Source organism: Mus musculus, chromosome 9 (genome assembly GCF_000001635.26).
Source record: "Mus musculus strain C57BL/6J chromosome 9, GRCm38.p6 C57BL/6J".
Lineage (NCBI taxonomy): Eukaryota > Metazoa > Chordata > Mammalia > Rodentia > Muridae > Mus > Mus musculus.
The window spans coordinates 78,070,222-78,081,498 of record NC_000075.6 but is presented as its reverse complement, the minus strand read 5'-3'; positions in this window follow the sequence as shown (position 1 = coordinate 78,081,498).

Genomic DNA, 11,277 nt, shown 5'->3' with positions numbered 1-11,277 from the left:
TATGTGTGGATGGCCTTTAACAGTGTGAGAGTGTTTAATGAATGGTCCCGGGATAGCCAACAGAGGCATCAGGAACACTGCGTCAGCCATTGCTGGCCTTTACCTTTGACTCCAAACCTTGGCACGCCTAGTCTCATCTAGGCAACTTACAGATATGTAAGTGTGAAACAGTGAAGTCAGGCTGGGACTCAGCAAGCTCAAGCAGCTGACTATGGGGTCTTTCTTCACAAATGAACATTTGCGCGTCACATAAATCACCTGTGGAGATGAAGGGGCAGATATGGTCAAGGGGGAGTAAGATACATGAATGAAGCAGTAACAGCAAATTATAAAACCATGAAATATCGAAACTAAAAGTTACCTCCAGTGGTTCTCAACCTTCCCAATGCTGTGACACTTTAATATAGCTCCATGTGGTGTCCCTCAACCATAAAAGTATTTCATTGCTACTTCATAACTGTAATTTTGCTACTACTATTAATGTAAATATCTGCTATGCAGGATATCTGATACGTGACCCCCAAAGGGGTTGCGAGCCGCAGATTGAGAACACTGCCTCAGAAATTGTTAATTGGTTAACCATCCTCATGGAGGTGGTGAGAAAATGCATTTTAAGAAAAATTATACAACACACACATACTGTTATTGAGACAGGGTCTCACCATGTAGCTCTGGCCTTTTTGGAACTCACTCAAGGTCTTGGAACTCAAGACAAAGCTGTCCTTGAACTTACAGAGATCCTCCTGCCTCTGCCTCCCAAGTGCTGAGATTAAACACATGTACCACCACTGCTTGCCCTATTTTATCGCTTGAGATGATTATAATTACACCATTTTTCCTTCTTTTTCTCCCTTCAGAGCTTCCCATATACCCATCCTTGCTCTCTTTCAAATTTATGACCTGTTGTTTAATTATTGTTATATACCTCTCCTCCCCTCATCCATAGCACAAACTGCTCAGTCTGTAAAATGTCACTCGTGTATGTATCAGGGTTGACTGCTTGGTATTGGATAACCAATTGGAGTGCTCTTCCCTGGGGAAGACTTTCTCCTGGTCTCAGCATTTCTTCGTTCTTTGTGTGGGTTTGAGATGTCCTGGGCTTTCCCCTGTCCACGTTAGCGTGCCTATTGCTGTCTTTGTTCAGCCAACACTGAGGCACTCAGGTTGGTGAGACTTCATGAGTGTAACTTTTGACATTGGGAGACATTCTCATATCAAACTTTGTCTGTCTGACTCTTAGAATTCTTCTGCCCTTCTTCCGTGGTGTTCCTAAAACCTCAGGTGTGCGAATTATTTTGTAGATACGTCTGTTGAGACGGGGCTCCACAACTTGGCATTTTGATTGGTTTTGGTTTTCTGTAATGGTCTTGTTGACAAAAAGTTGCCTTGATGAGGGATGAGAACTACACCTGTCTGTGTATAAAGACAAAAATTGGAAGTGTAGTTGGGGAATTACAGTTGTTTAATGGTGGCTCTGTGCAGATCTTCAAGAGCCACGACCTTGCTAGCTCTCCATTGTTGACTAGGTTCCCAGTACCAGGCAAGATTTCCCTTTTGCTGAATGCATCTTAAGTCCAATCAGAGAGCTGTCAGTTACTGTCAAAATATGTGTGCCACTGCTTCACCCTTAGGGTTATCTCACCATGCGGGTCATTGCTGTGTTTCTTGAACATCATAGCTATGTAAGGCTTGGCTGCCTCTCCTTTGGAACCTGCCTTTGGGTACCATGAAACTAGTTCCTAGGAAGGAGCTTTGTATGTCAGTTTCAGCTCAGGGGCCTTTGGGCCTTGTGTCTGAAGTACATGGTGTCTTCAGCAATAAAAAAGGGACCTTCCACCTCTTGGGGGCCACCAAGGGCAGTAGCAAAATCTGTAATGTTTTGGGAATCTCTTGAACAACCCTGATCAACAACTCAAATGAGGGCTTCTCCTGTCTGGTGTTAGAGTTTTCATCAGGTGGTCTTTGGCTCAGGGAGGGAGTGCCATCAGCCCAGATGGAAATTTTTAACTTAAACTATAAATATATGTTTACAGAGACTCATGTGGATTATCAATAGTTTGGGTAGATAATAGTATGATTCCTTATGACTTTCTCAGATACCCTTACCTTTATTTTATCACCATCTCCCTACCCCTAACTAGACGCCCACTAATTTTCTCACAAGATTACTTATACCAGCTATTTCCCCGCTTCTCCTCCCCGCAATGGTCCTTTTCTACTTTCTGGTTTCTGAATTTTCTCCAGGATATGTATTCACTTCTGAAGATTTGCCATTCTGGTTCTGGGTTACCTTACTCAATATGGTCTTTTTTAGTTCCATTCATATACCTGTAGATTTTATGATTTCATTTTTCTTTACAGCTGAGTAGTAGTCCATGGTATATATGTGCCACATTTTTGTTATCCATTTGTCAGTTGAAGGACTTTTAGATAGTTTCCAAGAAAATCTATTTTTAAAAGATGAAGTTGGAGAGATGGCTCAGCAGTTAGGTCCGTACACATACTGATCCTGCAAAGGACCTGAGTTCAGTTTCCAGTACCTATATCAGGTGACTCAAAACCATGTGTAACTCGGGCACCATGGACCTGACATCAGTGGGCACCAGGCATGAACACGGCACATACACATACATGCATGCAAACACTCACCTACATAAAAACCAACTGAATAAATCTAAAAACAAAGTTGCTTTCTCTAAAAAGAAAATATCCTGACAGAAACGAACCTAGGGTTGAAGGAAGGGGTGTGTTTCCGTGTATAGCAATAGATCTATCGTGGGAATGTCAGGCAGGCAATTCAGGCATTCTGCTCCCCCTTCCACAATGTTTCCTGAACCTTGGGAGTGGCAAAGAGGGTTGGATGAAAGGTCTCATATAACAGTTACATTTGTTTCTTGAGACAGGGTCTCACCGTGTAGTCCTGGCTGACCTGGAACTCACAGTGATCCACCTGCCTCTGCTGGAATTAAAGGCATCTACTCCTGGCTAATTCCTCAATTCCTTTAAAACCCTGATTCCAGTGCCTTGTGGTTTTGCCACTAGATGTCACTCCTGTCCCGGTTTTTAATATATTACTTTGTGGTGTTGGCCTGTGTGTGTGTGTGTGTGTGTGTGTGTGTGTGTGTGTGTTGGGCAGAGTGTATGCCTGGGTTTTTAATATATTACTTTGTGGTGTTGGCCTGTGTGATGTGTGTGTGATGTGTGTGTGGTGTGTGTGTGTGTGTGTGATGTGTGTGGTGTGTGTGTGTGTGTGTGTGTGTGTGATGTGTGTGTGGTGTGTGTGTGTGTGTGTGTGTGTGTGTGTGTTGGGCAGAGTGTCCGGGTTTTTAATATATTACTTTGTGGTGTTGGCCTGTGTGTGTGTGTGTGTGTGTGTGTTGGGCAGAGTGTATGTCTGTTTGTCAGACTGAGAAACAGTCAGTCCTGAAGAAACTCCATCAGCACCAAGGCTTCTGTCTTAGTTAGGGGTTTCCATTGCTTCTTGGGGAAGAAAAGGTTTCTTAGTGCATACTCCATCACTAAGGGATGTCAGGGCAGGAACCAGGAGGCAGGAGCTGATGCAGAGGCCATGGAGGAGTACTGCTTACTGGCTTGCTACATACACCTGCTTTCTTATAGCACCCAGAAACAATATGTCCAGGGGCACCTCCCACAAGGACTGGGCCCTCCCACATCAATCACTAATTAAGAAAATGCACTACAATCAGCCTTTCATCAGATAAAAGCTTGGGTTGGAAACTTCATTGTCCTTGTTCTTAGTTTTTGTTTTATTTTTCTAGCATACAAGATTAGTGTCAAGAAACCCCACTCATCTCCCTGATGTTCCTGTGAAGCCACTTTGTAGGAGGTCACAGTGTCTCATTCACACTGCCAGGGCTCCAGAGGCCTTGGGAATATGCATGATTTTTGCATTGACGGAGGCTTGTTGTTAGGAGTAGCTAGTGAGCCATTTCTATCCAAGTCCGCATGCCAGTGTCTACTTTTCTCAATCAGTTTGATTTCCTTGATGACTGGCATGGACCAAATCCAGGCTGGAGAGATGGGAAGGCCAGTCTTCTTACAGATTCTTCAGTGCCACTATCCCTGGGCCGACACAGTTTTTAAAGAAAGTGCAGAGGACGGCCAACAACTAGGCTAGACAGTTGTCACATCCTAGGTCCCCGCCCAGTTTACCTTCTATATTTAATGCCCAACTTCATTTTAGCTGGCCACCTAGGTTCTATTGCTTCTCTCTCGCCCTCCCTTCTTCCCCCTCCCTCCCTCTTTAGTATACCTTTAGCCCCAGCTCCCTCGCCCCCATCTTTCTCCCTACAGTCCCAACTCCTATTGACGTTCCTTCCCCTCCATCCTCCCCACCACCATACTACTACTTACTAGACTTACAGTGTTTGCTTTCTTCTTTCACTCCCCACCCCCTTATACCCACAATAACTAATATTACCACACACGGTGCTGACAATGCCCCTGTCCTCGTGAAAATGACTAGCACATAAGGGAGTGGTTGTTGTCTGGTTGACTGTGACTTTGTGTTCACAGTAGGTCTACCCATGAATACTCACTGCTGTTGCAGGAGGTGGCTAGGAGATAATCTAATGTCCTTCCCAGAAGTTATACAGGGGGAAATAACATGTCAACCCTATTACATCCAGTCTAGTCCCACCCAAACATTACAAATACTCGTGACTGAAAGAAGAAAGATGACCTAAACCATTAAGGAAAAAAAAATTCAAACAACTCTCTGACTTTTGATGTGAAAATCCCAGATAAAAACCATACATGACATGAAAACCAAGATAGTGTGTCTCCTCCAAGGTCTACCGATCCTGGAGTCCATGACCCAGTGAGAGTGACAGACACGAAATCCTGGACAGAAACCTCAGAGGAATGAGAAGTATGTTCAAAGAAATGAATGGATGCCTGAATGAAATGAAGTCAATTCAGAGTATGAAGATGGAATTTAGGGAAGAGATGGAGACCCTGACGTAGGACTGTGACATGACTCAGCAGGCGAAGACCCTTGCCAGGAAGCCTGACGGCTGACTTTGGTTCCCAGAACCTACATGGTGGAAGGAGAAGACTGACCCCTGCAAGTTATCATCGGAGCTCCCCAAGTACTTGACGGCATCAACATGCACACATATGACTCTGCATAAACAAGTAAATAAATTGTAAAATAAATAAATATTGGGGAAAATCACATTGAAATGATGCTGGAGACGATGATGGCAGTAAGTCAAGGAAAAATCTCAGTGGAAAGTCTTTGTTGACCCAACATCCATCGTTTTACATCAAAAGATGCCTGACCTTGGGGCCTTGGAAAAACATGAGCAGGTCAAACTCAAAAGCATCAGGTGCAAGAATAACTAAGACAGGGAAGAAATGAAGAAATAGAAACAATAAGACAACCACAAAGCCAATGAAATAAAATTGGTTCATGGAGCGATAAACAAGACTGATAAAACTCAGCCAAACCAGGGCTGGAGAGATGACTCAGCGGTTAAGAGCACTGATTGCTCTTCCAGAGGTCCTGAGTTCAATCCCCAGCAACCACATGGTAGCTCACAACCATCTGTAATGGGATCCAAGGCACTCTTCTGGCGTGTCCAAAGATGGCTACAGTATACTCACATGCATGAAATAAATAGAAAAATGTTTAAAAAAAACAAACAAACAAATCTCAGCCAAACTGATCAAAAGAGAGAAGATCCAAATAAATAAATTTAGACTTTAAAAGATAGGAATTACAACAATAAAAATGAAGTTCATATAATCATGAGGAGGATATACCTTAAAACTTATCGTCCACTAAGCCAGGAGATTGGTGACTTTCTCGGTGCATATAATCTACTAAAGTTAAACCAGGATGAGATAAAAAAAAAATTAAACAAACATCAAAATTGAAGCAAAATAAATCCAAGTCTAGGTGGATTCACTATAATCCTCGAAGAAGAATTAACCCTGACCCTCCTCACACCTATCCATAAAATAGAAAAAGAAGGAACACCTCCAAATGTATTTTGCAAAGCTGGCATTACCATGAAAAACCAGAGGCATGATCTGTAACTGACCACGCCTGTGGTGGCGGACACAGGAGAGCAGGGATTCTGGGAGGGTGATAATGATTAATAATAATAATAATATAATGATAGCAACAACAACAATAATCTCCAAGGAATTAAAAGTCAGTCTTGTTGGTTCTTAAAGGAAGTGACATCTTCAGTAAGTGTAGAAAATTGCCCAGATCTCTATGACAGACTTTACTTCAGAATAATAAATAAATAAATAAATAAATAAATAAATAAATAAGAAGGGCCCAGACTTTCCTCCCTAATGAAGCCTAATGAAAACCTGCTTGTACTAACCTATTCTTTCCCATTCAGAAGCTTATCACAGTAGATCTTAATTGTTTGATTAATTAGAGTCAGAAGTGAAATTGTGCCAGGCACAGTAGGAAGAGATTAAGTAGATGGTGGAGTGGTGGAACAGAAGGAAGAGCGAATAGGAGGTGGAGAAACAGAAGACGAGGAAAAAGAGCTGAGTAGTTTATGTGCTGTGAAGAGAGACAGAATTGGAAACAACAGCAGAATATCAGAAGAGTCCAGGTGGGAATCCAGTATTGATATAGCATACTAGAAGCCAGGGGCCTCGAAACAGACCAATGACTCATTGCAATGAACATTTGCAAGTAAAGATGTGTGGACAAAAGGGAATACCGTGTGACATACTGTGACACACTACAGCTTCCACAAGATTTTTTTTTCTTTTGTGGGGGAGGTTACAAGGGCAGAAGGCAGACGTGATGATGGGACAGGAAAATGAGTAGGATTGGGGTTCATGATGTGAAATTCACAAATAATCAATAAAACATTAAAAAAGATTTATCCACAGGCCTTTGTTAAGACCTAATTAGGTATACCTTTTAAATTATAGGTTTTTTTTTAAAGATTTATTTATTTATTTATTATATGTAAGTACACTGTAGCTGTCTTTAGACACACCAGAAGAGGGTGTCAGATCTCATTACGGATGGTTGTGAGCCACCATGTGGTTTCTGGGATTTGAACTCAGGACCTTCGGAAGAGCAGTCAGTGCTCTTAACCGCTGAGCCATCTCTCCAGTCCTTAAATTATGTTTCTAAAATGAAAAATAATTAAATCACTTTCCATTTCCCTTTCCTCTCTTCAACACCTCCCTCCACTGCGCCTTTACTCTCCATTTGGTAGCCTCTTTCTCTTTGACTATTATTGTTACATACATATCTTTGTGGTGTGTGTGTGTGTGTGTGTGTGTGTGTGCGCGCGCGCGCGGTTGAACAGCCTGTTGATCCTGGAAACAAGCCTCCACAGCTGATTCATCACAAAGCCGACCACTGCCTGCACTCAGCCCCTTCTGCAAACAGAGCTGAGAAAATTGGACACACACCCGCAGAAGACAAAAACCTAACCCTTGCCTCTCATCCTTGCAAAATTTAAGCCTAAAAGTAAGGATTCAAACTCTGAAATTTCTAGAAGGAAGTGCTGGGGGAGATTCTTCAAGATAGTCCTACGTTCAGTGACTTCCTGGGTGAAACCCGCAAAAGCCCAGGAAACAGAAGCGTAAAAATGACAGTATTAAATGAAACCAAAAAGCTCTGAATGGCCCAGAAAACAGGAGTGATGGTGTGATCTTCACACCAGGAGGAAATGGTTGCAGGCTATTCGTTTGACAGGGAGTTAATATACAGAAAATGCACAGCACTCAAAAAAAATGTTAAAAATAAGCAAGTGATCTATAATGTTTAAAAGAGGAAATCAGCTGGGTGGTGGTGGCCTACGCCTTTAATCCTAGCACTTGGGAAGCAGAGGCAGGTGGATTTCTGAGTTTGAGGCCAGCCTGGTCTACAAAGTGAGTTCCAGGACTGCACAGAGAAACCCTGTCTTGAAAAACAACAACAATAACAAAAAAAAAAAAAAAACCAAACCAAAAAAAAAAAAAAAGAGGAAATCAAGGGGCTGGAGAGATGGCTCAGTGGTTAAGAGCTGTCTGCTCTCCCAGAGGGCTCAGTTCAATTCCCAAGGCCCACAAGGCAGCTCACAACTCTCTGTAAGTCCACTTCCAGAGCATCTGACACCCTCACACAGACATACTCGTGTGTAAAACACCAATGCGCATTTAAAAACAAGCAAACCAACCCTGTAACAAAAGAAGAAATAGAAATGGCCTAAAATATATGAATTTTCTCACTATGAATATGCATCGCAGAAGTGCAGTGAGATACCACCTCGCATCAGTTTGAAAGGCTGTCTTCAGAGTCCGTCATGGGGACATTTATCTGTAATCCTCAGTTTAGGAGGCTGAGATAGGAGGTTCACAAGTTTGAGGCCAGCCTGGGCTCTCTAGTGAGACACTGTTTAAAATCAACTAATCCCATCATTAAATGCAAAAGGAGATGGGGGAAAGGAACTCAAGATGAACTGCTGACTGCAAGTAAGTACAGCACAAGAGAGAGCAATACGCAAGCTCCTCACGGTTCTGGCTACATTCTGTCGCTGGGATAAAACGCTGACTGAGGGCAACTAAAAGGAGGAGAGCATCTGTCTCATCTGTCACTTTCAGGTCACAGTCCATCTCTGGGAGAAGTCAGGGCCAGAAATCAAAGGCCGAACCCAATAGCAAGACTGATTGCTATCCTAGGGTACATTACCTCTGACTGGGGAACTCACAGCCAAGGCAGTACATCAGAAACCATGGAGGAAGGGTCCCTGTGGCTCCCTCACATGCTTAACTAGGTTTCTTACGCAACCCAGGCAGGATGACCTGTCTGGGGAATGGTACTGCTCACAGTGGGCTGAGACCTCCTACATCAATTGACAATCAAGACCAACCTTCACAGACACACACTCAGACCATCCTCAAGTGAGATTCCCTCCCAGGTAATGCGAAGTTGACAGTCAAAGCTAACCAGGACACTCATAAAACTGAGGCAGGTCTATTTAGTGGGTCTGGATCCAAAGAAGATCACGTCAGCATTGCGGAAATTATGACAGGGATGTCTTTGAGGCACTATTACTAAGTATACTCTTACCACAGCCACAGTCCATGAGCTACATCGGCACTTCTCAAACCCCATGCCTCCATTCTAAGAGTTCCTTAACTAACGGATGGTTATTACTAAAGAAGAAAAATGAAAATCAATTACACCCAGCTGAGGACTCTGCAAGCTAGCTACAATAACAAAGATACACAATAGTGGCAGGAACATAATGAGAGTAACCAACCACTCCATCATATGAAACCCATACCTGGCACTAATATTGAGGCAAGAACCTATGGATAAGCAAGCCATAAGCCCTAGGGGAAAACTTACTATAATTTTTGCTGCTCCCTGATCAATGAATATACTATTAAATTGTCTCAAAATGACTTATCTTTATACTCATTGATCAGTGTATCAGTCAACTGTCACCTGAGAAACTTCTATTTGCAGTAGATGGTGACTAACCTGGGAACCCACAACTGGCCAAGGTTCAGAGAACAAAGGACTACAGAGTTCTAAGCCCTAAAGAGAACATATATCTCCCACCCCATGATCATTGTGGAAGAAGGAAAGACCTAAGAGCCAGAAACCGCAGATGACTAGACAGAAATATCTTGTGGGCACAGCAGGCAGTTGTATATGAACTCACAGTGCTTACGGCAATGTGCAGAAACCCTGTGCAGGCTCCTGCCACCACAAATGCCATCGTGGAGAGGGGATGTGGTCACAGTCCTGCCCCTCGCCATGGACCAGATGACATTTGTTGGGTACTGGGAAAACTAGCAGTTTTCTCTAAGAGAGCAAGCAGCCTCTTATAAGCTGACTGTGCTACAGTGGAAGACTACACATCCAAGAATATTGGGGCAGCACAAATTGGCCTTGAAGGGTGTGAGAGAAAAAGAGGACAGTATCGGGCATGTAGGCCAGTGGGGGTGGAACTGAGAAGCGTCGGGTGGCTGGATATAATTGAAACAATTGTGTAAAATTTAAAACTCTCAAATAATTGGTAAAAAGTTTAATAAAAAGGAAAGGGAGGGATGGGATGCAGGCTGTTGTATGACATTTCCAAGATATTTGTAAGTTGACTTCATGTTAAAAGAAAAGCAAAGATCATCAGGGGTCTAACTGGCCGGCCACGCTTCCATCTTTGATATATAGTTTCAATCAGAACTGTGAGATTGCATTCTCGGTTCTGGCTGGTTTTACACTGACTTATTGGTGCATTTTTACCTCTAGCTTATCCTCTGGGTCCTCTGCTTAGGCAGGAGGTACAGTTTCCTCTGGGCATCTGCCCATTCCTCACCTTTGCTCTGTCGGCACAGACACACCCCCTCTCTGCTCTCTCTTTTGTAGCATCTCTGCGCTACTGGACAGCACGGTATCGTCTAGAAGCATGCAGCTCACCTCTGCTTACTCTCTACCATTCCCTGGCAGGAAGCACCTGTTGGAAACCCCACAGAGAAGCTGTACATGCTAGCTCATATTTCATTTCCCTCCTACTGAATTATAAATATATTATCCACAGAGGCCCCTCCTGTCTCCCCACTATTACTAACACCAATTCCCAAGCTAGCGGCAGTTAGGCTCCACACGTGTGTCGTAACTTTTCTTTCTTTTAGGTTTTGCCTTTTAAGGAGTAAATGTGGGCCGGGAAATTCAGCAGGCTGAAACGGAATCCTTGGCTCACTATGATCAGAACAAAACCCTTTATCTCTCTGCAGCCCCAGCCTCTGCTCTGAGCCTGTGAGTTATGTCTGGGCACACCCTTCACCCTGCTGGGACACTAGCCCTACTGACCAATAGTGTATTGGTTGGTTGTGTGTGTCAACTTGACACAAGCTGGGGTTATCACAGAGAAAGGAGCATCCCTTAAGGAAATGCCTCCATGAGATCCGGCTGTAAGGCATTTTCTCAATTAGTGATAGGGGAGGCAACTTGGGGGGGGGGGGGTTCATTGCAGGTGGTGTCATCCCTGGGCTGGTAGTCCTGGGTTCTGTAAGAAAGCAAGCTGAGCAAGCCAGGGGAAGCAAGCCAGTAACATCCCTTCATGGCCTCTGTATCAGCTTCTGCTTTCTGACCTGCTTGAGTTCCAGTCCTGACTTCCTTTGGTGATGAACAGCAATGTGGAAGTGTAAGCTGAATAAACCCTTTCCTCCCCAACTTGCTTCTTGGTCATGATGTTTGTGCACGAATAGAAACCCTGATTAAGACAAGTAGGGAGAAGCCAGGATCACCTCTAAACAAGACAAGATGCCTTGAAG